General features: G+C 44.6%; 1 protein-coding gene and 2 long non-coding RNA genes across 3 annotated transcripts in view; 2 read left to right on the top strand and 1 right to left on the bottom strand.

The window, feature by feature from the left end:
- SCD5 (stearoyl-CoA desaturase 5) overlaps window positions 1-26,697 on the bottom strand; it is a 176,167-nt gene that overhangs the window by 96,944 nt on the left and 52,526 nt on the right. The window lies entirely within an intron of this gene.
- The window catches only part of LOC113894451, a 60,339-nt gene that overhangs the window by 19,198 nt on the left and 14,444 nt on the right, over window positions 1-26,697 (top strand). The gene's annotated exons all lie outside the window — the stretch shown is intronic.
- Window positions 12-793, top strand: LOC113894452. The gene is made up of 2 exons (XR_003511589.1): window positions 12-53; window positions 371-793. It is a non-coding gene; the product is annotated as an uncharacterized LOC113894452 (long non-coding RNA).

The following is a 26,697-nucleotide window of genomic DNA, read 5'->3' on the forward strand; positions in this document are numbered from 1 at the left end:
TCTCCCTGACCCAGGGATCGAACCTACGTCTCTTATGTCTCCTGCACTGGCAGGTAGGTTCTTTACTTCTAGCGCCCCCTGGGAAGCCAAGGATTACTGAAAGAAAGAAGAAAGTGAAGTCGCTCAGTCGCGTCCGACTCTGTGACCCCATTGACTGTAGCCTACCAGGCTCCTCCATCCATGGAATGTTCCAAGCAAGAGTACTGGAGTGGGTTGCTATTTCCTTCTCCAAGGGATCTTCCTGACCCAGCGATCAAACCCCGGTCTCCTGCATTGCAGGCAGACACTTTACCACCTGAGCCACCAGGGAAGCCTGAGAATCCTGTAAAAAGTCAGTTACCTTTTCCTGTGTTTATACTTTATTTGATAGGCTCAACTGGAAGCTCTCTGACAGCAGCCATCACCCCACCTGCAAGAGTACGGGCACACAGCTCTGCATCCCATAAGTCTGAGCCAACAAGAGGTTGTCAATGGAATTGTAGATATTCTCGGAATTAATGGAAGCAGAGGGAGAAGTGGAAGGGATATGTTTAGGAGGAAGCATTTTAAATACACCATCATCTTCTTGAACATAAAAAGCGTACTCTCTTGAAAAACTGCTTCTTCTGAGAAAGGTTCCAGTCAAGAGCTGAGAGTCTCCAAATAAGCCAAGTTTCCTGTCTGTACAGAAGCCCCCCAGCCCCCCCACCCCCACCATGAGACCCATCAAAGACCAGATTGGCATGCTCCACCTGAGTAGGATGCTTTAGCACTTTTCTTTAAAATAGAAAAAAAAATTTAATTGACATATCAGTGAATCAGTGTGTGTGCTCAGTCGTGTCCAACTCTTTGCGACCTCGTGGACTGTAACCCCCCAGGCTCCTCTGTCCATGGGATTCTCCAGGCAAGAGTACTAGAGTGGGTTGCCATGCCCTCCTCCAGGAGATCTTCCCAACCCAGGGACTGAAGTTGCATCTCTTGCATCTCCTGCATTGGCAGGCAGATTCTTTACCACCAGTACTATCTGGGAAGTTGATTTACAATATCATGTAAATTTCAGGTGTACAGCATGGCAGTTTGGTTTTATATATATATATATTCTTTCTCAGCTCCTTTTCCTGTATAGGTCATTACATAATATTGAGTACAGTTTCCTGTATTATATAGTACGCCCTTGATGGTTATCAGTTTTATACACAATGTGTGCATATGTGTGTATATTAATCCCAGTCTCTTAATCTGTCCCTTCTTCTACACCCTCTTCCCCCTTTGGGAGCCAAAAGTTTCTTTTCTGGGTCTATGAGTTTTTGTTTGTGTTTCAGAAATAAGTTCATTTGTATCATTTTCTCTTTTTACATTTCACATATAAGCAATATCATATATTTGCCCTTCTCTGTCTGGCTTACTTCACTGGTATGATAATCTTTAGGCCCAACCATGTTGTTGCAAATGGCATTATATCACTCTTTTTAAGGCTGAGTAATATTCTGTTGTATTTATATGCCTCATCTTCTTTATCCGTTCATCTGCTGATGGGCATTTAGGTGTTTTAGTGCTTTTCAGTTCCTTTCATTTCATTTTCACTCGCAACTCAGTGAGAGTTGACGACTGATGTGAAGTGGACCAGCCAGGTCTGCCATCGAGAGCAGAAAGCTGAGGATATGGAAGTGTGGAGGTACAGCAGACTCTGCTCAGCGCCTTCTCCTGGTAGTCAGCCGGTTGTAGCTGGGACTGAAAATTATTTTGTCTTCATCAGGAATCCAAGGTGCAGATCACTGCTGCTGGGCTGAGGCCTGGCACGTACCCAGCCTGGCTAGGACAGCTCCGAGGAGTCTGTAAGGGCGACTGAGGGCAGAGCAGGCCACCCAGAGAGAGCACCAGTTCCCTCCCCCTCTCTCCTGCCAACGCAGAGGAACTTTCTCACAGCCATTGCTGTGAGTCAGTCCAGGACAGAGCCTGGGGCTGTGAGAGGCCTGGACACAGCAAGCATCGCCGTTGCAGCAGCTACAGTACAGGCCACATCCAGCTGTATGCGCGCAGTCTGGAAGTGGAGCCCTTCTTTCCAGAGCTCTGCATCCTGCAGAGAGCCTCTCCAGGTGCTGGGATGCAGGGGGGTTCCAGGGTCTGGAGCCTCGGGAGGGGAACCCCATCACACTCCACCTACTAAGACAGAGAGTGAGCTAGATAGAATCCAGACCATGTAAGGACTCTGAACAGGCCAACTCACTCCTCACTCCCCTTCCTCCCCAAAGGTAGGAAAATGACTGCAGTTTCTACTTTTTTCTTATTTATATTATCTCTCCTTTTACTTTGGAAAAGACAAGTTGTCATCTGCCTGGGTCAGACCAAATTTTGCCTCTTACAAGCCCCACAATTCCAACTATGAATGTTGTGATCAGGGTCCCTCCCCTCCTCTCCTGACTTTCCTTCATTGCTTGCATCTTTGATCAAAGGCCATTTTTTTTCAGGGGAGGAAAATTCTTTTCTCTCTTCTCCTATTACTTCTAAAATCGTCCAGTTTTTATCCATGGAGCTGCTCCTCCAGGAGTGTTTCTCTGCCTATTTCATGTTCCACATTTGCTAGCCCCCACTGACGTGAGTCTTCTCATGGCTGAAACTCACCACCTGTCAGATCCTGCTGAAACTCAGGCCCTGGCCAGGTTCTGAGATGGCATCTATCACTGGTCATTGACAGCCCTCCAGGCTGGGACACAGTCCCTGGGTCCCTTCACTCTAGAAAGCGAAAAGACTCCAACAGAGCTCATGGAAAGAAATAGAATGTGGGCTGCTAGGATAGCGAGAGCTCTGGATCCTCTTCCTCGGTGATCCTTGAAGTGTGGATCCCAGACTAGAGGCAGCAGGGGCCCGGAATGTGAATGTGTTAGAAGTGCTATTTGCATCACCATCAGTCTAGGAGAAAGAGGCGGAGCGGTGGTCCCCAAGCACTGGCATGAATGATGGCAGGAGGATCATGGCTAACGTTGATTAAGCATAGGCGCCCTGTACCAGCCTCGGTTCTCAGAACTTTATAGCATATTTAATCATCACAACAACCCTCGGAGGAGTTAAGTACTATTCATAAATTCTGCAGTTTTACCCATGTGAAAACTGAGAAATGGAGAGGTTCAGCAACTTGGTTTAATCGTAGAGTACATGACAGAACAGCAGGTCAGGCTCTACACACGCAATCACACACACACACACACACAACACCACTCTACCTCACTCCTCTCTCTGCCTTTGGTCTTTTTTCCCAGAGCATGGGCAAGGTAAGCTTGGTTCACTGTCATGAGATGGTGAAGTTTAGTGGCTCCAAGCTTGCACTTAGGGCCAACTGCTTGGGTCTGAAGCTTGCTTCTACCACATCTTAACTTTGGACAAGTCACTTAGGTTTCTGGTGCCTATTTCCTCAGTTACAGAATGGGCAGAGGGGATTTAATGCCATCTCTACCAAATTACAGGATTTTTTCACAGAACTAGAAGAAATAATCCTAAAATGTATTTGGAACCATAAGAGACCCAGAACTGCCAAAGCAATCGAGAAAAAAGGACACAGCTGGAGGCAAATGCTCCCAGACTTCAGACAATACTACATAGCTACAATAATCAAAACAGCATCATACTGGTACCAAAACAGACAAATGGGCCAAGGAAATAGAAAAGAGAGCCCAGAAGTAAACCCACACATCTATGATCAATTAATCTTCAACAAAGAAGGCAAGAATATACAATGGAGAAAAGACAGTCTCTTTAGCAAGTGGTGTTGGGAAAGATGGACAGCTGCGTGTAAAATAATGAAGTGAGAACTCACCCTTACACCATACACAAGAATAAACTCAAAATGGCTTAAAGACTTAAATATAAGACATGACACCATAAAACTCTTAGAGAGCATAGGCAAAGCATTCTCTGACACAAATTGCCGTGATGTTTCCTTAGGTCCATCTCCCAAGGCAATAGAAATGAAAGCAAAACTAAACAAAGGGGACCTCTGTCAAACTTATAAGTTTCTGCACAACAAAGGAAACCTGGTTATGAACACAGGGGTATATGTACCCTGTTTATAAAGCCTGTTTATGGTTTCCTTTGCTGTGCAGAAAGAAAATGAAAAGATAACATATGGACTGGGAGAAAATATTTGCACATGATGCAGTCAACCAGGGCTTAATTTCCAAAATATACAAATAGCTGATACAACAAACAACCCAATTAAAAAGTGGGCAGAAGACCTAAGTGAGCATTTCTCCAAAGAAGTACATACTGATGGCCAATAAGCATGTGAAAATATGCTCAACACTGCTAATTATTAGAGAAATGCAAATCAAAGCTACAACGATGTATCACTGCAAACCAGTCAGAATGGCCATCAGTAAAAAGTCCACAAGCAACAAATGCTGGAGGAGGTGTGGAGAAATGCTGTTGGTGGGAGGACAAATTGGTGCAGCCAGCATGGAAAACAGTGTGTGTGCACGTGTGCTAAGTCACTTCAGTCGTGTCCAACTTCTTGCGACCCTGTGGACTAGAGCCCACTAGGCTCCTCTGTCCATGGGATTCTCCTGAATCTCTTAAGTCTCCTGCGTTGGCAGGCAGGTTCTTTACCACTAGCACCACATGGAAAACAGTATGGAGGTTACTCAAAACATTAAAAATAGAGTTGTCATATGATCATGAAATCCCACTAATAGGCATAGAGAGAAAATTCTAATTCAGAAAGATACACATACCCCTTTGTTCACAGCGGTACTATTCACAATAGCCAAGACACAGAAACAACCTAAAGAATGGATAAAATGATGTGGTGCATATATACGATGGAGTATTACTCAGCCATAAAAGAAGGAAACAATGCCATCTGCAGCAGCATGAAAGGACCCAGAGATTAGCATATTAAGTGAAGTCAGAGAAAGAAAAGTATCATATGATATCACTTATATGTGGAATCTCAAATATGATACAAATGTGTGTCAGTCATTCAGTCATGTCTGACTCTTCGTGACCCCATGAACTACAGCCCTCTAGGCTCCTCTGTCCTTGGAATTCTCCAGGCAAGAACACTGGAGCGGGTAGCCATTCGCTTCTCCAGGGGATCTTCCCAACCCAAGGATCAAACCAGGTCTCCTGCATTGCAGGCAGATTCTTTACCATCTGAGCCACCGGGAAAGCCACCTATGATACAAATGAACTTATTTAAAATAGAAATAGATTCACAGGCATAGAAAACTTATGGTTACCAAAGGGGATAACAGGGGTTGGCGGGACCTCTCAGTAAATTAAGATTCTGTGATTAGCAGATACATACTACTATATAGAAAATATTCAAATAACAAGGTCCTACCATACAGCACAGGGAACTATATTCAGCATCTTATAATAATCTAAGTGGAAAAAAAATCTGAAAACAAATATGTGTATATATTCATACATATATTTGAATCACTTTGCCTTACACCAGAAACTAACACAGCATTGTAAATTAATTATACATTGATTAAACATATATATATATATATAAATAAATGAAATAAAAATAAAGAAAGAAACAGTGATACTAACTGTTCCCATCTACCTCATAGGGAAGATAAAATGGGTTATCTTCATATTCTGTGAAGCTAAAATGGGTTATTATGTGTCAGCATGCCTGATGCAGAGCATATACTAAGTGTTAGCTTATTATCTCAAAGGCCTCTAATTGGAGGAGGAAAGAAAAGGGAAGAAAAATATGAGACAAGGAACAGAGGGGAGGAACAGAGGAATTGTTGGAAACCCTCCAGCAATTTCTCTGCTAAGAACTCATGGAGGGCCCTGCTGGTTCTCTCATCTGCCTGCGAAGCACACGCTAGTGAAGCATCTTGTGCACATGTGAGGTGGGTCCACCCTGGGTCTCACGCGTGTGTTTAATCTTCCGGTGAAAGCAGATGGCATTGAACAGGCCCGCCAGCCTCTGTCTCTGTAGAACTGCCTGATGCAAGCAGAATCCTGTGTCCAAGCACAGAGATTCGGGCATCTCTGCTGCTGCAAAGAGGCAACTGTGAGACAAACCGATGAAATGTAAGGCCTGCTTACACATAAGTGAGGATGAAAAGAAAAACAGCCTCTACTGAATAAAATGACGTCTCTGTCTCAACCTTCAGAGCATCTTGCGACTTTGACGAAATGTGTGACTATATTTTACTAGGATTACTGTTGCTGTCAGAGGTGGATGCAAGGAAAAATAAGAGGATGCCAAGCTTGAGGGACAAGAAGGATCAGACCAGAAGGAAAAAGAGACCTGTGACTGGGAAATGTGAGATTAGCTTAATTTAGGGGGAGATTCTTACAAGGAGAGAAAGGAGTTGATGCTCTGCCTCCAGCAACTCCCAAACAATCCAAGCATGAGATCCAAGGAGGTAAAGCTCTGGCATTAGATGAGCCAACTGGATAGTTAACCCGACCTGATTTTCTCCTGCAACCACTCCAGGGTCTTGGTAATCACATGTCCCCTGTCTGTACAATCAGCAGGGAATGCCACTGGAAAAGACCATGATGCTGGGAAGATTGGAGGCAAAAGGAGAAGGGGGTGGCAGAGGATGATATGGTTGGATATCATCACCAACTCAATGAACATGAATTTGAGCAAATTCCAGGTACCAGTGGAGGACAAAGGAGCCTGGGGTGCTATAGTCCACGGGGTCGCAAAGAGTTGGACGCGACTGAGCAACAACAAGCGATGCCGTTTTGGTGTGATTCCAGCTTGTGTTTACAATCTGTGCAGCTGTCAAAAACCACAAGACGGAGATGGAAGGATTTACCTCTTTTCTGTCCTTGATAAATTACAATATACAGTGCAGCCTATAAAACCGTGTTTTTAACCAATTTTGTAATGACAGACGAAACACAAACACCAAAGCAACAGAGACTCAAATTCACTTCTCACCCTGCGATGTAACAAAACCGAATTATCTCTTCTTAGCTTTATTGTTGTTGGGGAATTTTTTTTTACATATCTATGACTCAACTACTTCACTTTCACTTTTCACTTTCATGCATTGGAGAAGAAAATGGCAACCCACTCCAGTATTCTTGCCTGGAGAATCCCAGGGACAGAGGAGCCTGTTGGGCTGCCGTCTATGGGGTCGCACAGAGTTGGACACGATTGACACGACTTAGCAGCAGCAGCAGCAGTCAATATTCAAAAAATTTGAGCTCAAGCTGTTTTTCACGTGGGCTTCCCTAATGGCTCAGATGGTAAAGAATTTGCCTGCAAGGCAAGAGACCCAGTGATCCATCCCTGGGTCAGGAGGATCCCCTGGAGAAGAAAATGGCAACTCACTCCAGTGTTCTTGCCTGAAGAATCACATGGAGATAGGAGCCTGTGCATGGAGTACGAAGCGGGGTACAGTTCATGGAGTCGCAAAGAGTCGGACACAACTGAGCAACAAAGCACACAGCACATTTTTCACTTAGCATTATTTTATATCAGCTTTTCTACTTGCTTTCATAATAGACAAACTTACTATCCTTAATAGTAATATTAAATTTCATTTTTATACAAGTTTGTTTTTATTTTAAATTTTTAGGTATTGCTTTTTCTTTCTGTTTTTTCCCCTTATTTTTTCTTCTTTTGAGTTATTTCTCCAGGATATGGTTTCAAACACATGTTTACCAGGCCAAAGGATGTGATCGTCCATGGCTCACTATACTTTGCCATGTTGCTTTCCAGAAATATTGTACTAATTGATGTCGGTATGAGAATGCAGCTTTCTCCAAAGCCTCGCCAGATTTTGATTTTGTAATTATAATGTACTTTTACCAGCTTTGCTGGCATTGTATAATTTTGTGTTTTAAGTTCCCACGATTACTAGGGAGGCTGCATCGTTTTGCAAGGATTTGTTTTCTTGTGTGAATCATGCATTCTGATTTTCTTGACCATGAAAGTAGTAGAAATAATATTGCTCTCACAGATGTGGTTCCATTCCCTAGAGATTCTGAATGTTCCTTTCTTTTTTTAATCACAATTTCTCCCCTAAGTCACTTTGACTCAAGAAAGTTTTGCTTGGTGGACACAGGTCCCACTCAGGCAGAAGATCATCAATTCAGCTCAGATTCCCAGCGCCCTATTTACTGGTGGCTGCACACAGTAATCCCCTCATAAATTTTCCTGAAGGCAGCCTGCTTTTTGAGTCCCCTAGCTCCCTAATGAACTGTATTCCCGATTTGTCAAATATAGCAAGCAATTATTCAATGTTGTATCATGTGCTACTGGAAAAAAGAAATCAAGGGTGCTATTTTCATGCTTGCCTTTCTGGCCATCCCTGACTAATGACTGTGCCTTTCCGCCAAGGTAGAGAAGGAAATGGCACCCCACTCCAGTGTTCTTGCCTGGAGAATCCCAGGGACGGCGGAGCCTGGTGGGCTGCCGTCTATGGGGTCGCACAGAGTCGGACATGACTGAAGCGACTTAGCAGCAGCAGCAGCAGCATTTACGTACTGGGGTCTCCACGCATTCTACACCTACTGGGTCAGACTCTGAAAAGAGAAGAATGAACCACAGTCAAGATGTCATCTCTGGTAGGAGGAAGGCTGGACAGGAAAACAAGGTCGTGGACAAGATGAAATGAAACAAACAAAAATAGAACGTATTTGAGGGTTGGGATAGTAAACGGTTAATAATACCATCTTATGTATCTTTGAAAGTTGCTAAGAGAGTGGAAGTTCTCATCACAAGAAAACAAAACTGTAAGTATGTGGGGTGATGGGTGTTAACTAGACCTCCTGCGTGATCCTTCAGCTCTATGTATATCAATTCATTGAGGCAGTGGTAAAAAATCTGCCTGCCAATGCCGGAGACTCAAGAGATGCGGGTTCCATCCCTGGGTGAGGAAGAGTCCCTGGAGGAGGAAATGACAACCTCCTCCAGTATTCTTGCCTGGAAAATTCCATGGACAGAGGAGCCTGGCAGGGCTACAGTCCATGGGGTTGCAAACAGTCAGACACGACTGAGCAATTGGGCACTCAGAGCACATACATCAAATCATTATGTTGTATACCTAAAACTAACACAATGTTCTATGCTAATTATATGTCAATTGTTAAATTTTTTAAGTGTTTGAAACACATTATAGAATGGACATAAGGTCAATTTAATTAGCTCAAAGAATACCCACTATCTAGAAATGCATCTCCCTTTTGTGGGCATCACTAAAGACGGTAAAACAAGAACAACAAAACCTAAGAGCTGTATGGTTTAGTCACTAGGTTGTGTCTGACTCTTATGACCCCACGGACTATAGCCCACCAGGCTCCTCTGTCTGTATAAGAAACGCTAAACATTTATCAAATTACTTGATAAAAAAGGCCAAAAGAATTCTCTCTTTTTAAAAAAGTCACTTCTTTTTTAAAAAGTCATTTCTTGACTTTTTTCCCCTTGCTTATATGAAGGATCCCCAGTCGGGGAAGACTGCACCTGAGCATGTTTCTCACTCAATTCTTTCTGACTTACAAACGTCACTCTAAGGCCACCCACTCATCACTTCCACCCCTCCACAGCCCCTCCCTCACCCTCGCCAACTCCCCCGGCCACTTTGGTCTGCGGAGATGCCCCAAGGAGATGACAGAGAAGCTACTCCAGCTACTGGAGACCTGTCTACCCAACTGGTGAGCGGCAGGGGCATTTCTCCACTGAATTAGCCACACTGAAGGTCCAAGTTACGGATGACAAAAAGATGCTCTTGTTATTATTATTGCTGCCGCAATAATTGTGTGCAATAATAGTTGTGCTACTGGCACAACGATAATTAGTGAGTGCCTAGAACGAGCCATGAGCTGAGATGAGCATTTATACGTCTATCTCACTGAATCTTCACCAACATTATTTTACCCATTTTACAGATGAGGCAAAGTGAAATTTACAAACTTAGCCAATATCACCCACTAAGTATTAGTAATAACAACTGGGAATAGACACTGTAACGTATCTCCTCTCAAGGTATTGTCACTTTTTGATGATTTGTAATCAATTGGAACTTTTCCCACACGTCTGTTAGGTGTGACTATCAAAAAGAAAAAAGAAAAAGCACTTTAATGTGATCCCTCCTACTTTCCAAATGACTGTTCCTGTGAGGTCAAAGGCAAAAGCCCCAGACTGATTTCCCAGGCCAACCACGGGAAGCACCTGGCCATCTTCTGTTCTTTTCTAATAGTTGCACACACAAGCCATCTTCCTCTCAACACTGCCAAGATCCCTGACATCACGTGAGGGGTTGGGGGTGAGAATGTGTGAAGGAGGAAGATGGAGGGTGGGGACCCCAGCACGGAAGGCAAGAGGCTTGTATTTCAGCCCTACTCCCACCACAAACTCACCTCTCTGGACCACAGGTTCCTCATGGCCAAAAGGAAACATCCCCGCCAGCATTAAATGTCTAAGGATTTATGAAGCCTGGGAGTGTCATCGCGCTGGTGGTGCCCGGAGGTGTGGACACAGCACCCCCTACCGGTAGCCTCTGGGCAGTGAGGCCGTGGTCACACGCTCCGCCTGCTGGTCCTGCCTTGGAGCTGGGGAAGCTGGGGGGACCGTGGGAAAGGGCAGCAATGGGGAAAGTGGTTCAGACTCGCCCTCAGCTCATCCCCTCCTCTCTTCCTCCCCTCTCTAAACTGCCCTGTGTTCCGATGAAACAAACGTGCTTGGAAATCAGATGGGCAAAGGTTTCAAAGGGGACAGATTACAGAATCATTTAGGCGGGAGTCAGATGGTGGAGGGCCTCCCCAGTGGCTCAGCGGTAAAGAATCCACCTGCAATGCAGGAGACGTGGGTTCGATTCCTGGGCAGGGAAGATTCCCTGGGGAAAGGAATGGCAACCCACTCCAGTATTCTTGCCTGAAAAATCCCATGGACAGGGGAGCCTGGCTACAGTGCATGGGGTTGCAAAGGGTCGGACATGACTGCACAGCTGCAGGAGCAGATAGTGGAGGTAGGGCAGCTGGAAAGTCTTGTGCTCAGCCTTGTTGATAACAAAAAGCCACAAGTTACAAAACGTTTAAAAAAAAAAAAAAAGAAATATTCTCTCCAAGGCAGGTATACATCTATTCTCTGAAAGTGAAAAATTCTTTTATAGATTTTGTATGTGCTGGTTTAAAATATCAGGCAAGTAAAGATTCTGAGCTTCCCCCTAAGCTGTGCTTATCAGCTTGAACAGTCTGTCCTCTGAGCCTGCTCACCTTGCAGGCTGAAAACAAGCCCCAGCACTTCATTTTTCAGCAAGGCAACCTGCCCTTCCAAGGTCTCCCGCCTGGGCTCCCTTCCTCGTGCGGGCATCTGATGGGGAGTGTGGGGCCTTGCAATTTACACTCTAGATAAACACACATAAAGTATTCACGTATTTTTTAAAAGACCATTTTAAAACCATTTCTTGAGGTGAGAGGTACTTAATCACTCAATCGTATTCAACTCTTTGCAACTCTTTGGATTGTAGTTTGCTAGGCTCCTCTGTCCATGGGATTTTTCAGGCAAGAATACTGGAGTGGACTGCCGTTTCCTCCTCTAGGGAATCTTCTCGACCCAGAGATCGAACCCACATCTCTGGTGTCTCCTGCATTTCAGGCAGATTCTTTACCCTCTGAGCTGCTGGGGAAGTCCAAACCATTTCTAAAGCCTTTAGAAATTTTCTTTTTTAAATGATAACCTCTGAGCCTTGAATCTGCAGCCCACAGTACAGCAGAGCAATGGGCTTCATCATCCCTCAGTCACCTTGCTCCTCTCACTCACCTGGTCCTGAAACCCCACCTGAAGATAGAGTTGCGTTGCTAGGACCCTGCACCCCTCTTTGTTGATGTTCACCTCCTCCTGTGAGCACAAGATCAGAGGAGAGAAAGGGTGGAGTGGAGGCGAGGTTGCATCCAAGGGGACAGGTGGAAGGAACAGGGTTTGGGCATCACAGAGCTAGTATCAAGATAGCATCCTATGGTGTCCACTCAGGCCAGGCCCCAAGGAGAACTCAATCTGTGCTGAAGTCCATTTCATAATAGGCTCCAGAAGGTCTTAGGTGGTGTTGTTTGTCTCTAAGTCCGACTCTTTGCGACCCCACGGACTATAGTCCGCCAGGCTCCTCTGTCCTTGGGATTTCTCAGGTCCGAAGGTCTCATTTGCCCAATTCACAGAGATGTTGACCTGCTCTCATCTTCATGATCGGAAGTTTAGCCTGTTCTCCCAGTTCCCCACCTGTGGTCCATTCCCCCCATGAATGCTTGCCCAAAGTCAGCCACAGTGACTCTGCTTCTTCTCTGATCTCCTGGATCTTTTCTCTTCCTTTCTATTCTTCCAAATGTAAGCTGACTAAAACCAATATAAATTCATTTTTCTTCCTCCCCTAACTCCACAACTGCTCAGGAAAACGTTTAGAACCAGAGCTGGCAGAGGCAGGTTTTCTACAGTGAACTAGGGAGAGCCCCAAACTGGAAATGCTAAAGGTAGAGTCTTTTTCCCACCTCTTGAATCTAGACTAGCCTTGTAATTTTGCTTTGGCTTACAGAATGATGCTTTGTGACTTCCAGAGCCTAGGAGACTGTATAGTTTCTGCTTTGGTTCCCTGAAACATTGCCTGGATCACTCATGAAAGGAAGCTGGTTTAGCCTAACAAAGAATGAGAGGCCCTGAGAAAGAGATCCGAGGCGTCCAGCCAGCACTCAGCGCCCAGCGCCCGCTGTGTGAGTGTGAGTGATGACTACCCATTCAGCCCAGGTGAGACCAACAGAGAAGCAGGCCAGCCACCCCAGAAGCAGGAGAAAGGACGCATTGCTCTTGTTTAAAGCTGCTCAGTTTCGGGGTGTTTTGGCAGCAAGAAATAACTGAAATGTACACTTCTATTGTTTCTCTATGGTTTATGGAATAAGATATCAGAATGGGATTCTTTCTGCATTTCTTTTGCCCGAGACGCCAATATGATAGATATCAGATATGCATGTGAATGGGAAACAAACCCCTTATACAGAATTCACAAAGGACATTATCAAGACCTGGCTCCACCATTCCCGAACGCCCCATTCAGATGAAGAATAGCAAAGAGTTAGAAAGAAATGTGAATGAGCTGTGAGCTGAATACTCCCAAGGAAAGAGGGCAGAGAGCCGTGACTCCTTCATCTCAATCCCAGTGAAGTGGGCTTACATGGACCCCTTGGAGAAATTTGAAATTCAGTAAGTCTGCTTCATATGCAAGTTCCACGCCGAGAGCTCATTCATAAATCCAATTTGTTCATAAATCCGAAGTTAGCCTAGGTACCAAGTGACACAGTAGGCCATGTAACACTGTACTGTAATAGGTTTATAATACTTTTCACAGAAATAATACATAAAAAACAAACACAAAAAATAAAATATTTTGAATCTTACAGTACAGTGCCTTGAAAAGTACAGTAGTCCAGTACAACAGCTGGCATACAGCGGCTGGCATCGAGTGAACAGACAAGGAGAGTTGCTGAGTGGGGGAGAGGGGGTGGGAGATGGTAGAGCTGAAGGATCGTCAGCAATAGGAGATGGAGGGCAAGCTGCAGTGTCACTAACGTCTGACGTCGATGGCACAGGTTTTGGTTCCTTGCTGGAATCAGATGCACGTTCACATCTTTGAAAGTTTGTAACCTGAAGGTTTGTGTGTGGGGGACTTACTGTAGAGCTGGCAAACAGCACACACGGTGGGCCTAGATTCATGCTTTCTGTACTAAGAGAGGGCTGTGGCCGTAAGGTAGAGGTGTGTGGGGGGCTGGTATGCTCTTTCGGGGTTTCCTGGCTGACGTGTGTCTTGTGAACCAAATATGATCACTCTGAAGAGAAAGCTGGGGTGGGATCAGCTTGGCTCCTGTCTCATAGGACCACCTACAAAGGCAGAAAGACCTCAGCAGCAAGAAAGTGGGGATGTGCAGTGAACTGATAGGATCTTAGAAAGAAAACAAAAGAGATCTCCTGGAATACAGATGCACCTTCTTATGCCCAGAAACATCAACAACCTCAGATATACATCAACAAACATCTGCCTCATAACCACCTTATGGCAGAAAGCAAAGAGGAATTAAAGAGCTTCTTGATGAGGGTGAAAGAGGAGAGTGAAAAAGCTGGCTTAAAATTCAACATTCAAAAAACGAAGATCATGGCATCCGGTCCCATCACTTCGTGGCAAATAGATGGGGAAAAAGTTGAAACAGTGACAGACTTTATTTGCGGGGGCTCCAAAATCACTGCGAACAGTGACTGCAAATTAAAAGACGCTTGCTCCTTGAAAGAAAAGCTATGACTTTTCTAGATGGCGTATTAAAAAGCAGAGACATCACTTTGCCAACAAAGGTTCACGTAGTCAAAGCTATGGTTTTTCCAGTAATCATGTACAGATGTGCAAGTTGGACCATAAAGAAGACTGAGTGCTGAAGAATTGATCCTTTCAAACTGTGGTGCTGAAGAAGACTCTTGACAGTCCCTTGGACAGCAAGGAGATCCAACCAGTCAATCCTTAAGGAACTCAACTCTGCATATTCATTGGAAGGACTGACGCTGAAGCTGAAGTTCCAATACTTCGCTCACCTGATGTGAAGAGTCGACTCATTCAAAAAGACCCTGATGTTGGGAAAGACTGAGGGCAGGAGGAGAAGGAGGCAGCAGAGGATGAGATGGTTGGGTGGCATCACCAACTCAACGGACATGAATTTGAGCAAATTTGGGGAGATAGTGAGGGACAGGGAAGCCAGGCATGCTGCAGCCCATGGGGTCGCAAAGAGTCGGACACGACTTACCGACTGAACAACAACAACAATGCCCAGAGGACTGTAGGAGAGAGATGGCCGATAATGTGGGTTTCTAAAGATCCCACACAAGACCCAACAAGGGAAAGAGTCCATCAAACACTGGCCTGGTTCAGAGAGTGGGAAACTGACCTTGCTGAGTCCTCTGTTCCTAACCTGCCCGCCCGATCCTCAGGGACTCAAAAACTAGCTGGCAAACTGAAAACTATAGGGAAGGGAAAGGCATGAGGTAGAGACCACAGATGACTGTCACCTGTCCACCATCGCTCCCAGAGCAGGTTCCCAGCAGGCTCCAGAATAGAAAGCAAAAGAGGGTCAACACACACTCAAGTTCGAAGGTTTGATTCTCACCTTGGCCTGGACATCCTCATTTCTGAATTGAGACAGTGCAACTTAGAATGGCACGAGGACTGTTTCCTAAGAACGAGTTGAAAAGTCAGAGGCCTGCTGAGTGTTTACATCCACCTTCCTCTATTCAATAAAATTTAAAGGGCGACAAGCAAAAAAGCAATATTTTGATGACACCACTAATTGTGTCTGTTGGGCGTGCTGGTTACATTTATTCTATTCACCATTTCTCCAGAATATACTTTTTTCTTTTTTTTGCATCAACTTCTTTGAAAGTGAAAGTGTTAGTCAGTCAGTCGTGTCTGATTCTGCCACCCCATGGACTATAGCCTGCCAGGCTCCTCTGTCCATGGAATTCTCCAGGCAAGAATACTGGAATGGGTAGCCATTTATATGTATTCATATATCCCCCCTTTTTGGATTTCCTTCCCATCTAGGTCACCACGGATCACTGAGTAGAGTTCTCTGTGCTATACAGTAAGTTATCATTAGTTACCTATTTTCTGCATAGTATCAATAGTACATATATGTCGATCCCAAACTCCCAATTCCTCCCAACCCTACCCCTGCAGAATATACTTTTCAAGACAAAAAACATCCTCTTTGTTCAATTCTCTTTTTCCCAAGACAGTTACTCATATTTCTCTTTGCTCACGTGATCCTTCCCTTCAGACAAACTCAGTTCAGTTGTCTCTCAGTTGTGTCCGACTCTTTGCGACCCCATGAATCGCAGCATGCCAGGCCTCCCTGTCCGTCACCAACTCCTGGAGTTCACTCAAACTCACGTCCATCGAGTCGGTGATGCCATCCAGCCATCTCATCCTCTGTTGTCCCTTTCTCCTCCTGCCCCCAATCCCTCCCAGCATCAGACAAACTAGGTGGGCTTATAACTTATCTCACTACATGATTACATTTGTCCAAATCCAGAAAGCCCCTCGCTGTTCACCATTTAGGATCTTAGAGCTACTGAGGCTATAAACTTGGAAGTTAAGTTCCCCAGGTGCTGAAGGTCTTAAGCTTTGTCCCCACGACCGTGGGAAGAGGTCAGAACAGGTGTTGGCTTCAGGTCCGTCCGTCTCACTTGTCTGGAAATGCAGGACTTCATCCTGGCGACCCGCCTAAGAGCTTTCAAAGATTGAGATCTGTGGGTGAGGTTTTGGACTTCATGCCAGGAAGCTGAAATCTAATAGAGAAGATGGGTTGGCAGAACCTCTGGTTCTGAAATTCCAGCAGGTAAATTTTTATAAATAAAAGATGCCATCAATTATTTAGCATAACCAAACATGCTTGAAGAATTTAGGTATCACTTGCTAGTTCTCCAGAATTTAATGCATAATCATAGAGATGCATAATGCATGCAGACCTGGCCTCACTGGAGACCATCTTCCGAGAGAGAGATTGCTGGCGTGAGAGGAAAAGGGGGATGGCATTTCAATCAATTATTTGCAGGTTATGTGTTACATTTATTCATGCCGCATAATAACGCTCAGGTGGGAAAGGAGCATCCATTTCTTTTCTGTGGAAAGCTATGTGAGTCAATGAGGATATATATTAGACGAGGAACAAGGGCGCAGAGCTCTGTTTCTGACTGCGGAACAAATGATGCTCAGTGCTGTGGAAACATAAATCATGCTCCTGCAGCCCCTCCTCAATGCTGGGAATTGCCACCCCAGGAAGAAATCTTGCAGGCTGTCCTACGAAAGACATCTCAGGGTGGATCTTGAAGATTCTGACAAGGTCCAGGGTGCGGCCTTCAGCCTCCTGGGCACTGAAGTCTGATCTGATGACTCCATTCCTCAAAAAATCCATTTCCTGGGGACAGAGTCACATCTTCCAGCCTCAGAGCCTGAACCAGAGGGACAATCTATTAATTCACAGGGATACTTGAAGTCCATATAACATTAGTTCTTTCCCTGCAGGCAGACCTCTGTGGGAGACCAAATTCTAAGCCCCGCATTGCTGGGTGAGTGTGGCTTCTGAACAAGACACGATTGGAATGTTTCAGGCACTGGACTAAGGCAGCCTGGCAGGTCCTTTCCCAATACAGAGGGTCTGGCCAATGGTTTGCAAGCTTCGTGCCAGTATCATTAGAGCTGTGAGATCATTTCTCAAGTCACACTGAGACACCATTAAATAATAATATCACATATTAACACATATATGTGGAATCCAGAAAAATGGTATAGATGGCCTTATTTGCAAAGCAAAAATAGAGACAGACATAGAGAACAAACGTATGGTCAACAAGTGGGGAAAGGGGGCGGTGAGATGAATTAGGGGATTGGGATTGACATACATACACTACTGATGCTGTGTATAAAATAGATAACTAATGAGAACACATTGTATCACTCAGGGAACTCTGCTCAATGCTCGTGGTGACTTAAAGGGGAAGGAAATCCAAAAACGAGGGGAGGTATGTATACACATAACTGAATCACTTTGCTGTACAGCAGAAACTAACACAACATTGTAAAGTATAATCAAATAAAAACAATTCAAATATGTAAAAAAAAAACACTATACAGTAGAAAGTATCAAAGTGCACTGCATGTAATTAAGAGAGATAAGGGGCAGTAAAGAGGGGTGGTGAAAAGCACAGACACTCAAGGCAGGCTCCAGAGGATCACACGCTGGCTTGCCCAAATACCAGGTGTACAACCCTGAGTAGGTTATTGAATCTATACCTCAGTTTCTTTGTTTGCAAAAATGGGAATGTAATAGGACTTACCCCCAAGCTGGCTGTGAAAATTACATGCCTTAATGCCTCTAAAGGGCAGAGAACTATGCCTGGCTCCCAAAAAGGACTGCATAAGCTTCCATTGTTAGGAAGAATTGCTTTGTGGGACTATTGCCCACACCAGAGATACCGGAGTTGAGTTCCTATGACAACTGGAGTCAGACATGCTGAGAGGGACAGCAGTTTCCCTTGTACCTGAAGGGTGGTTTCCATTGTATTTGTATTAGAGAATTATGGAAGCAGGACCAGGCTGCAGGAAAACGGGAAAGCGGAGGAAATTACCCAAAAGGACATCCCAGGTGACCCGGCTTGAGCCCTCAGAAGTTGAGGAATGCTTTTCAGTGAAGGAAGATGAAAGTGGAATTGACACATATACATTATTGATGGTATGTGTAAAATAGATAACTAATGGGAACACGCTGTATAGCACCAGGAACACTACTGAATGCACTGTGGTGACTTCTTTCCCAAATGGGAAAGGAATGCAAAAAAGAAGGGATATGTGTATATGAGTAGCTGATTCACTTTGCTGTACAGTAGAAACTAACACAACACTGCAAAGCAAGTAATTAAAAAAAAAAAAAAAAAAAGATGTTGTTTAAATGAGTTGCTGTAAATCTCTTTCCTGGAGAGAATTCTCATTCTCTGATGTACATTTTGCCTTTTTTCTTTCTTTTTGGCTTTCTTCTGAGACCATGATGACATATTTTGATGTGCTAGAATGGTTCATCAAGTTTAAACTTGAACTTATAAAATTCCTCTGTTCAGATCAGGCAGGTTCTCATCTCAATTTGAATAGTATCAGCTATTATCAATTGACTATTCCATCCCATACAACAAGTCCTTCTTTCAAACATGTTACACGTTCCCTGAAAATCTGGACAAATAGAAGGTGACTGGTTGGACTGCAAGGAGATCCAACCAGCCCATTCTAAAGGAGATCAGTCCTGCGTGTTCTTTGGAAGGAATGATGCTAAAGCTGAAACTCCAGTACTTTGGCCACCTCATGCGAAGAGTTGACTCATTGGAAAAGACTCTGATGCTGGGAGGGATTGCGGGCAGGAGGAGAAAGGGACGACAGAGGATGAGATGGCTGGATGGCATCACCGACTCGATGGACGTGAGTTTGAGTGAACTCTGGGAGTTGGTGACGGACAGGGAGGCCTGGCGTGCTGCAATTCATGGGATCACAAAGAGTCGGACTCGACTGAGCGACTGAACTGAACTGATACGGTAAAGGCAAGAGACTAAATCATGTTTGCTAAACTAAAACATCTTCTCCAAAGAAATGATCAAGTAAATGGGAGAGATTTGATAACATTCAAACAGAAGTTAACGTAATTATAACATTGACCATACACATAGACTGAATACTTACCATGCACCAGGCATAGTGCTAAGCACTTCACGATTTTCACAGAGCCTCTTACAGACAGATGACCTTAATTACAATGAAAAGTAAGGAAAGTGATACTTAGAAGATAAGGGTCTGGGACTTCCCTGGTGGTCCAGTGGTTGGGACTCTGTGCTCCCAATGCAAGTGTCCAAGTTCAACAAAGACCTGGCATAGCCAAAAAAAAAAAAATTGTTTTTAAAGGGCATTTTCCATGGCACTGCACTCCTGCCCCTGGCATTAGGAGAAAACCAGACATCAGTGAGGGCAAATGCATGGAGAAGCAGGGTAAAATAAGGAAACCAGCACTCCTGAAAGGTTTTAGCTCAGGCCTATGGAGCTGGGAAGACAGAAAGGCAGAGCTGATGTTTGAGACCACAGCCGAATCAGTCTCAAGAAGGATGAATTCAATAAACTGCAGAAGGCAGGAAGAATTACTTGGGGATTTGAGCGGAGGCTTTGGCTCATTTTGCTGCACGAAGAGGTAACCCCACAGAAGAGCCGAGGATTTAGGGTTGGGAAGAATTTAATCAGTTTCCTGAGCCCTGTTCTAACCTCAAGGAGATGGATTTAATTTTCAAAGACTTAAATAGGAACCAGAATTTAGACAGAGCCAAACTAGGAGAAGGGAAAAAAGGTGAGGCGGGCCCATGCACTGTCCAGAAACCAGAAGGGAGAATTTACCTAATTAAACTCAAAAAGCTTTTGCACAGCAAAACGAAAAGACAATTTTCTCCCGAAAATATTTGCAAGTGATGTGACTGACAAGGGATTAGTCTCCAAAATTCAGTAATACAAACATTTCATGAGGCTTGATATCATCAAAACAAACAACTCAATCAAAAAATGGGCAGAAGACCTAAATAAACCTTTCTCCAGAAGGGAGAATTTACCAGGCTCAGGTCTAAGAGTGAATTTAACTCAGTCAGCACAGGGCACAGCGGAGGGAGTCGGAGGAGGGAGAGACACAGGAGTGAACGGTTATTTCCACACACACAGACACACCTAGAAGAGGACATCAAATTCAGCTGTGTGCACTTCTAATTGCCAGGCTAAAGATGCCAGGATTTTAAATTTAAATTGGAACAATTCATTGGGAGTGACATTTACTTTTAACACCTGCATGGCTGAGGATGACCACAACTGCCACAATCTCTGAGCTACAGAGGCAAAAAGCTTGCAAAGCCTCTTTATCATTCCAACTAAGTGCAATTTTAAAATCTGTTGTTGAGTCCACAGATGCTGGGATATAATATATAGTCTGGACCCTACTGTGTTATTGCTGTTTAGTCACTAAGTCGTGTCCAACTCTCTTGCAATTCCATGGATTTATAGCCTGCCAGGCCCCTTGTCCATGGAATTTCCCAGGCAAGAATACGGGAGTGGGTTGCCATTTCCTTCTCCAAGGGATATTCCCAGACCAGAGACTGAACCTGACTCTTCTGCACTGGCAGGCGGATTCTTTACCACTGAGCCACCAGGGAAGCCCTGGACCCTACTGTAGCAGATTCCAAACAACTCTGAGACCCAAGAAACAGTGCAAGTGAATTTACAGAGGTTAGGGAAGAAGAACACAAAATGGGAAGAAACAGGATTCAGCGTGCTCAGTTTATCATCAGATGCTGCAGAACTGGGTTGCGTTAGCAGGCAGCCAGTCACGGACTCAGAGAACAACACCCTTCAGTGGGAAAGGCCAGTGGGAGGAGACGGCAGTAGCTGCTGCTGTTAGAACCACCATCAATAAGCACCATTCACCACAATGTGTGAGTCATTCAAGGACATTGTTGTCAAGAAGCTTAGGGTCTTATTTAAGGAAACAAAGCGTGTACATAAACAGAAAAAATAAAGAACGATACAAACTGGGTCAAATGGGAAATGTATCATCCTTGGAAACTGCTGAGTGTCTCCAGATTACAAAAACACATCCATCTTGCAGAAGCCACACCACAATTCTAGAGAGGAAGAGCCCTAAGTGCCAACACCATACAGTTTCACTCCAATTCATCCAACTACACCACGGACTCACATTTCAAGGAGACCTGTGAGACTGAGACATGAAGAATCACTGCCCGAGGAGTCGTTCAAAACACTGCCTTGGACTTCTTTGGTGCTCCAATGGTTAAGAAAGTTTCTGCCAATACAGGGGACGTGGGTTTGATCCCTGGTCTGGGAAGATTCTACATGACTCAGGAAAATTACCGAAGCCCACATTCTCTAATGCCCATGCTTCAAAACAAGAGAAGCCACCACCATGAATAGCCCCTGCTCACCACGACTAGAGAAAAGCCTGTGCAGCAACGTAAGACCCAGGGCAGTCAAAAATACATTAAAAAAAAAATCGCCTTATGTCCTGTTTAAAATGGTCAGTTTTAGCCTCATGCTGATTTTGGAGTTATTTATCTGAAATGACTATAGGCTTTACACTCCTAACGATATTTTATATTTATTTGTGAGGGCAATATAAATTAGTAGCTAGGAGTAAGGACTATGGAACAGATTTCCTGGGTTCAAATACCATTTCTACACTTTTCAGCTGTGTAATTGAGGCAGGTTACTTAATTCTTCTAAGCCTTGGTTTTCTCATTTGTAAGTGAGAATAAAAGATTTGCCTCATAAAATCATGGTGAGGAATACACAGTGATAAAGTACACAGCTCAGTGGACAGCATAGTCCACAAAAATATCTGCTTTCATGACTATTTTCAACAAGGTGGCTAAGAGCCAGAGCTGGTGTGAGATGGCCATTGGCAGGGGCCAGGGCACTGCACAGCCAAGGGTCTCCTGCACTGGTGACTCGGAGACCCACCTCCCCATTCTCAGTGTGTAAAGGCAGGTGAGCGCACAGACTAGAGACAGGGAAGAGGCACGTAACAGTCTGCGCGAGCAACACGTGGGGAAATATCACATCCGATGTGTCTGCTTAAGAATTACTGGGCCAACAGAGAACAGACTGGTGGTAACTCCTACCAAGCGGGAGGAGTTGGGGGAGGGATGGAATGAGAAGTTGGGATTAGCAGATGTAAGCTTTTATATATAGAGTAGATAAACCACAAGGTCCTACCATATAGCACAGAGAACCATGTTCAATATCTATGATAAACCATAATAATACTTTAAAAGAATACTTTAAGAAAGAATGTATATAAATATAACTGCATCACACTGTTGTACAGCAGAAATTAATACAATATTGTAAATCAACTATACTTCAATAAAAAATATTGATTAAAAAATGAATTATTGGTCCACACACGCAAGAGGTGATAAAAAGAAATCTGAAGTTAGAAATAAGCACACTTTGAAAAGAGTAAGACTGCGATGTATATGTGTGACTGAATCACTTTGCTCTACACTAGAAACTAACATAAGATTGTAAATCAACTATACTCCAATAAAAAATTTTTAAAAACATTCAAAAATACTTAAATCCCACATTATAAAATTTTGATAAAAGAGGGTGATAGGGACAATGGATGAGAGGACGCTTCAAGGCTAATAAAACTGCTTCCAGAAAAATGTTCTTAAAGATTCAGGGAAGTTGTGAAGAGCCTTTTGAGTCTCAGAGAATACAGCTGTATTTCTGCCTGCAACCAGAGAGCTGCTGGTAGCAAAAAAAGAGTTGTGGGATCAAAAGGCAGGTAATTATGTCTGCTTTAAGAGAGGGTATTGAGAGGAAGAAGAGAAAGCTCTGATTAAAAGGTCTGAGGGTTGACCAGGAGGGGAGGGTTTGGAAGCCTATTTCACATGCAGTGTTATTTCTTTTTCTTCTCTGATTGCCATGGCAAGGACTTCCAAGGCTACGCTGAATAATAGTGGTGAGAATGGACACCCTTATTTTATTCTTGATTTTAGAGAAAATCAGTTTTTCTCCATTGAAAATAATGTTTGCTGTGGCTTTGTTGTGGGCTCCCCGGTGGCACTAGTGGTAAAGAACCCGCCTGCCTATGCAGGAGACGTAAGAGACGCTGGTTTGATCCCTGGGTTGAAAAGATCCCCTGGAAGAGGGCATGGCAACCCACACTAGTATTCGTGCCTGGAGAATCCCATGGACACAGGAGCCTGGCAGGCTACAGTCCATGGGGTTGCAAAGAGTTGGACACGACTGAAGTGACTTAGCATGCGTGTGCACACACACACACACACACACACACACACACGGGTTTGTTGTATATGGCCTTTATTATGTTGAAGTAGGCTCCCTCCATGCTGACTTTCTGGAGAGTTTTTTTAATCACAAATGGATGTTGAATTTTGTCAAAAGCTTTTTCTGCATCTATGGAGATGATAGTGTGGTTTTCATTCTTCAATTTGTTAATATAGTGTACCACATTGATTGATTTGCATATATTGAAGATCACATGCGTTAAGTTCATGTTTAAGGGTCAACTGGAAATTGTTTGCTGAGGGCTCTGTGTACAAAGTTCCTCTCAAATTCTGCAGCAAATCCCAAAGAATGTGCCTTCCCCAGAGGCCCTGGACTGGAGAAAAACAGTCTAAGTGGGAACCTCTGCTCTACGCTCAGAGACCTGTGTTCCTTCCTCACATCGCACACCTGCATTCTCCTCTATCTCTGCTTGTCTCTCTCACTACCTTCAGACTTCACGAGAACTTGGGCCAAGCCTGCTTTTGGTTTCTGCTGTATCTCAAGTGCTTAGCAAAGAGCTCTGTGAGCACAGCATCAAGTGAACACTGGGTCCACCATAAATATTTGTGGAATAAATGAACGAGCCACTGAACAAGTGCTGGAGAGCAGAGTCAGGAGGACCAGATAACTTGGTTCTTTGTTATATGGGCCATTGTTGGTACGACTTGAAACATTTTATGTTTCACTAAGCCTTTTGGTCTCAAATGACTGAGAAAACCCAGCCCCTGTGAACACCAAATTGGGCCGCTGCTGCTGCTAAATCACTTTAGTCGTGTCCGACTCTGTGCGACCCCATGGATGGCAACCCACCAGGCTCCCCTGTCCCTGGGATTCTCCAGGCAAGAACACTGGAGTGGGTTGCCATTTCCTTCTCCAATGCATGAAAGTGAAAAGTGAAAGTGAAGTCGCTCAGTCGTGTCCGACTCCCAGCGACCCCATGGACTGCAGCCCACCAGGCTCCTCCATCCATGGGATATTCCAGGCAAGAGTACTGGAGTGGGGTGCCATTGCCTTCTCTGCCAGTCTGGGCAGTAGCTTCCTAATACATGAAAATTTCAAGTTATTAATACAAATGTCTGTCTCAGAGCACATGGGTTAATCAAGTCAGTCTTTGTAATCTTTCCCTTTCTAAATGGAAATCAACTAGATGAGCCCTAAAAGTATCTTTCCAAGCTATTTAACAGGCTGAAATGTTTTAAGCTATCTCATTAGCGAATAATAGCCATTTAAATTCTTTGTTATAATGAGGTTTCTTATTAATGAAAACTACAATGAAGTATGTGTAGCTATCTGTGTATGTATGTGTACATGTACATGTAACTACATATGTGTGTGTGTGCACCGTGTGTGCATGCTAAGTTGCTTCGGTCTTGTCCAGCTCTTTTTGACCCTATGGACTGTAGCCCACCAGACTTCTCTGTTCATCGGATTCTTCAGGCAAGAATACTGGAGTGGGTAGCCATTTCCTCCTCCAGGGGATCGTCCCAACCCCAAATATGGAACCTGCATCTCCTGTGGCTCCTGCATTGGCAGGTGGGTTCTTTACCACTGTGCCACCTGGGAAGCCCCTTAAATGATGGACCACCAGGGAAGGCCCTAGCAACTACTTTTAACCTGTATAGAGCCTTCAACAAGGAGGGCAAACGCACAGGCCCTGTGGTCCCTGGCCGCTGCTGTGAGGCCACTTAAGCACTGCTAATCCGTGATGCACTTTCTCGCTGAGTCTAGGCACCACCTCTGAACTGTTTTCAATCCAGTCCCCCAGCCAGCCATGAGGAATCAACTGAAGTTAGGAAACAAGAGGAAATATCTTAGCCTCCTTGACCTAGCAGTATACAGTCTAGTGTACTTCAAATTTTCTTTTCCATGAGCCTCAGTAAAACAAGGCATTCTGGGGACTTCCCTGGTGGTCCAATGGCTAAAACTCTACTCTCCCAATGACAGCAACCTCTCCCAACCTCTCCCAGGTTCAATCCTGGGCCCCCTAAGATCTGGTACAGCCAATAATAAAGGCATTTTGCATCAAGTATTAGCACAGGTTTCAGTAAAGAATACTAGTCCTTATTTGTGGGCTGTATTCTGATATTCCGGAGAAGGCAATGGCACCCCACTCCAATACTCTTGCCTGGAAAATCCCATGGACAGAGGAGCCTGGGAGGCTGCAGTCCATGGGGTCGCTAAGAGTCGGACACGACTGAGCGACTTCACTTTCACTTTCCTGCATTGGAGAAGGAAATGGCAACCCACTCCAGTGTTCTTGCCTGGAGCATCCCAGGGACGGGGGAGCCTGGTGGGCTGCCGTCTATGGGGTCGCACAGAGTCGGACATGACTGAAGCGACTTAGCAGCGGCAGCAGCAGCATTCTGATATTCTATTCTCTTCTACTTCATTGTTTAAAATGCTGGTTGCAACCTATTGATTTTCTAACCTACATAACATGAAATATGGCTTGCAACCTGCAGTTTGAAAGGTCTTGCTATAAAGGATTACGTCTGCAAATTCCCAATTCGAAGGTCAGGGCCAATACTACGAGGAGCCTGCACGAGTTTTCTCAGTCGGACAGAGCACTGGACTAGTGGAACCATGGTCAAGGCCTCACTCCCTACCAAGGTCCATCAGTCCTGCTCTTGGAGCTACACGTGGATGGCTACCTCCTGGCAGTGGGGCACATCCTTGGGAACGAGCAGATTCTTTATTCTTACAAAAAGAATAAGTCAAAATACTCATTCTTCCACAAGGGGTCAGAAATCACTCATACCATGTGAAAGACAAACTCAGTCCTGTGTGCATGCATGCTCCCTCAGTCATGTCTGGCTCTCTGTGACCCCATAAACTGTGGCCTGCCAGGTTCCTCTGTCCATAGGATTTCCCAGGCAAGAATACTGGAGTGGGTTGCCATTTCCTTCTCCAGGGGATCTTCGTGACCCAGGGATGGAACCCCAGTCTCCTGCATTGGCCAGCAGATTCTTTACCACTGAGCCACTGGGGAAGCCCCTAAACTCAATCCTAACCTTCAGGGAATCTTATTATTGATTGCTTGGTCCCCACAAGAACCATCGAAACTATTTTCAGTTTGTGGAAATCACGTGTTCTTTCACTTCCCTGTTCGTTCTGTCTGGCTAACTCTCACTTATCGTTCTTCTCTGTAAGCCTTCCTCAAACACCCGGGCCCTCTACTCCCACCTCCTTCCATCCTCAGCCAGGCTGAGTTTAGGTGCCCCTTCTTTATAATCCAATCTGCTATCCTGTATTTAATATCCTGGTCACCTCCTTCTATGTCCTCCTTGAGGACAGAGGTGGTCTTTCAGCTCCATTCTGGGTGCCTGGCACAAGGCCG

This window comes from Bos indicus x Bos taurus, chromosome 6, assembly GCF_003369695.1.
Source record: "Bos indicus x Bos taurus breed Angus x Brahman F1 hybrid chromosome 6, Bos_hybrid_MaternalHap_v2.0, whole genome shotgun sequence".
Taxonomy (NCBI): Eukaryota; Metazoa; Chordata; class Mammalia; order Artiodactyla; family Bovidae; genus Bos; species Bos indicus x Bos taurus.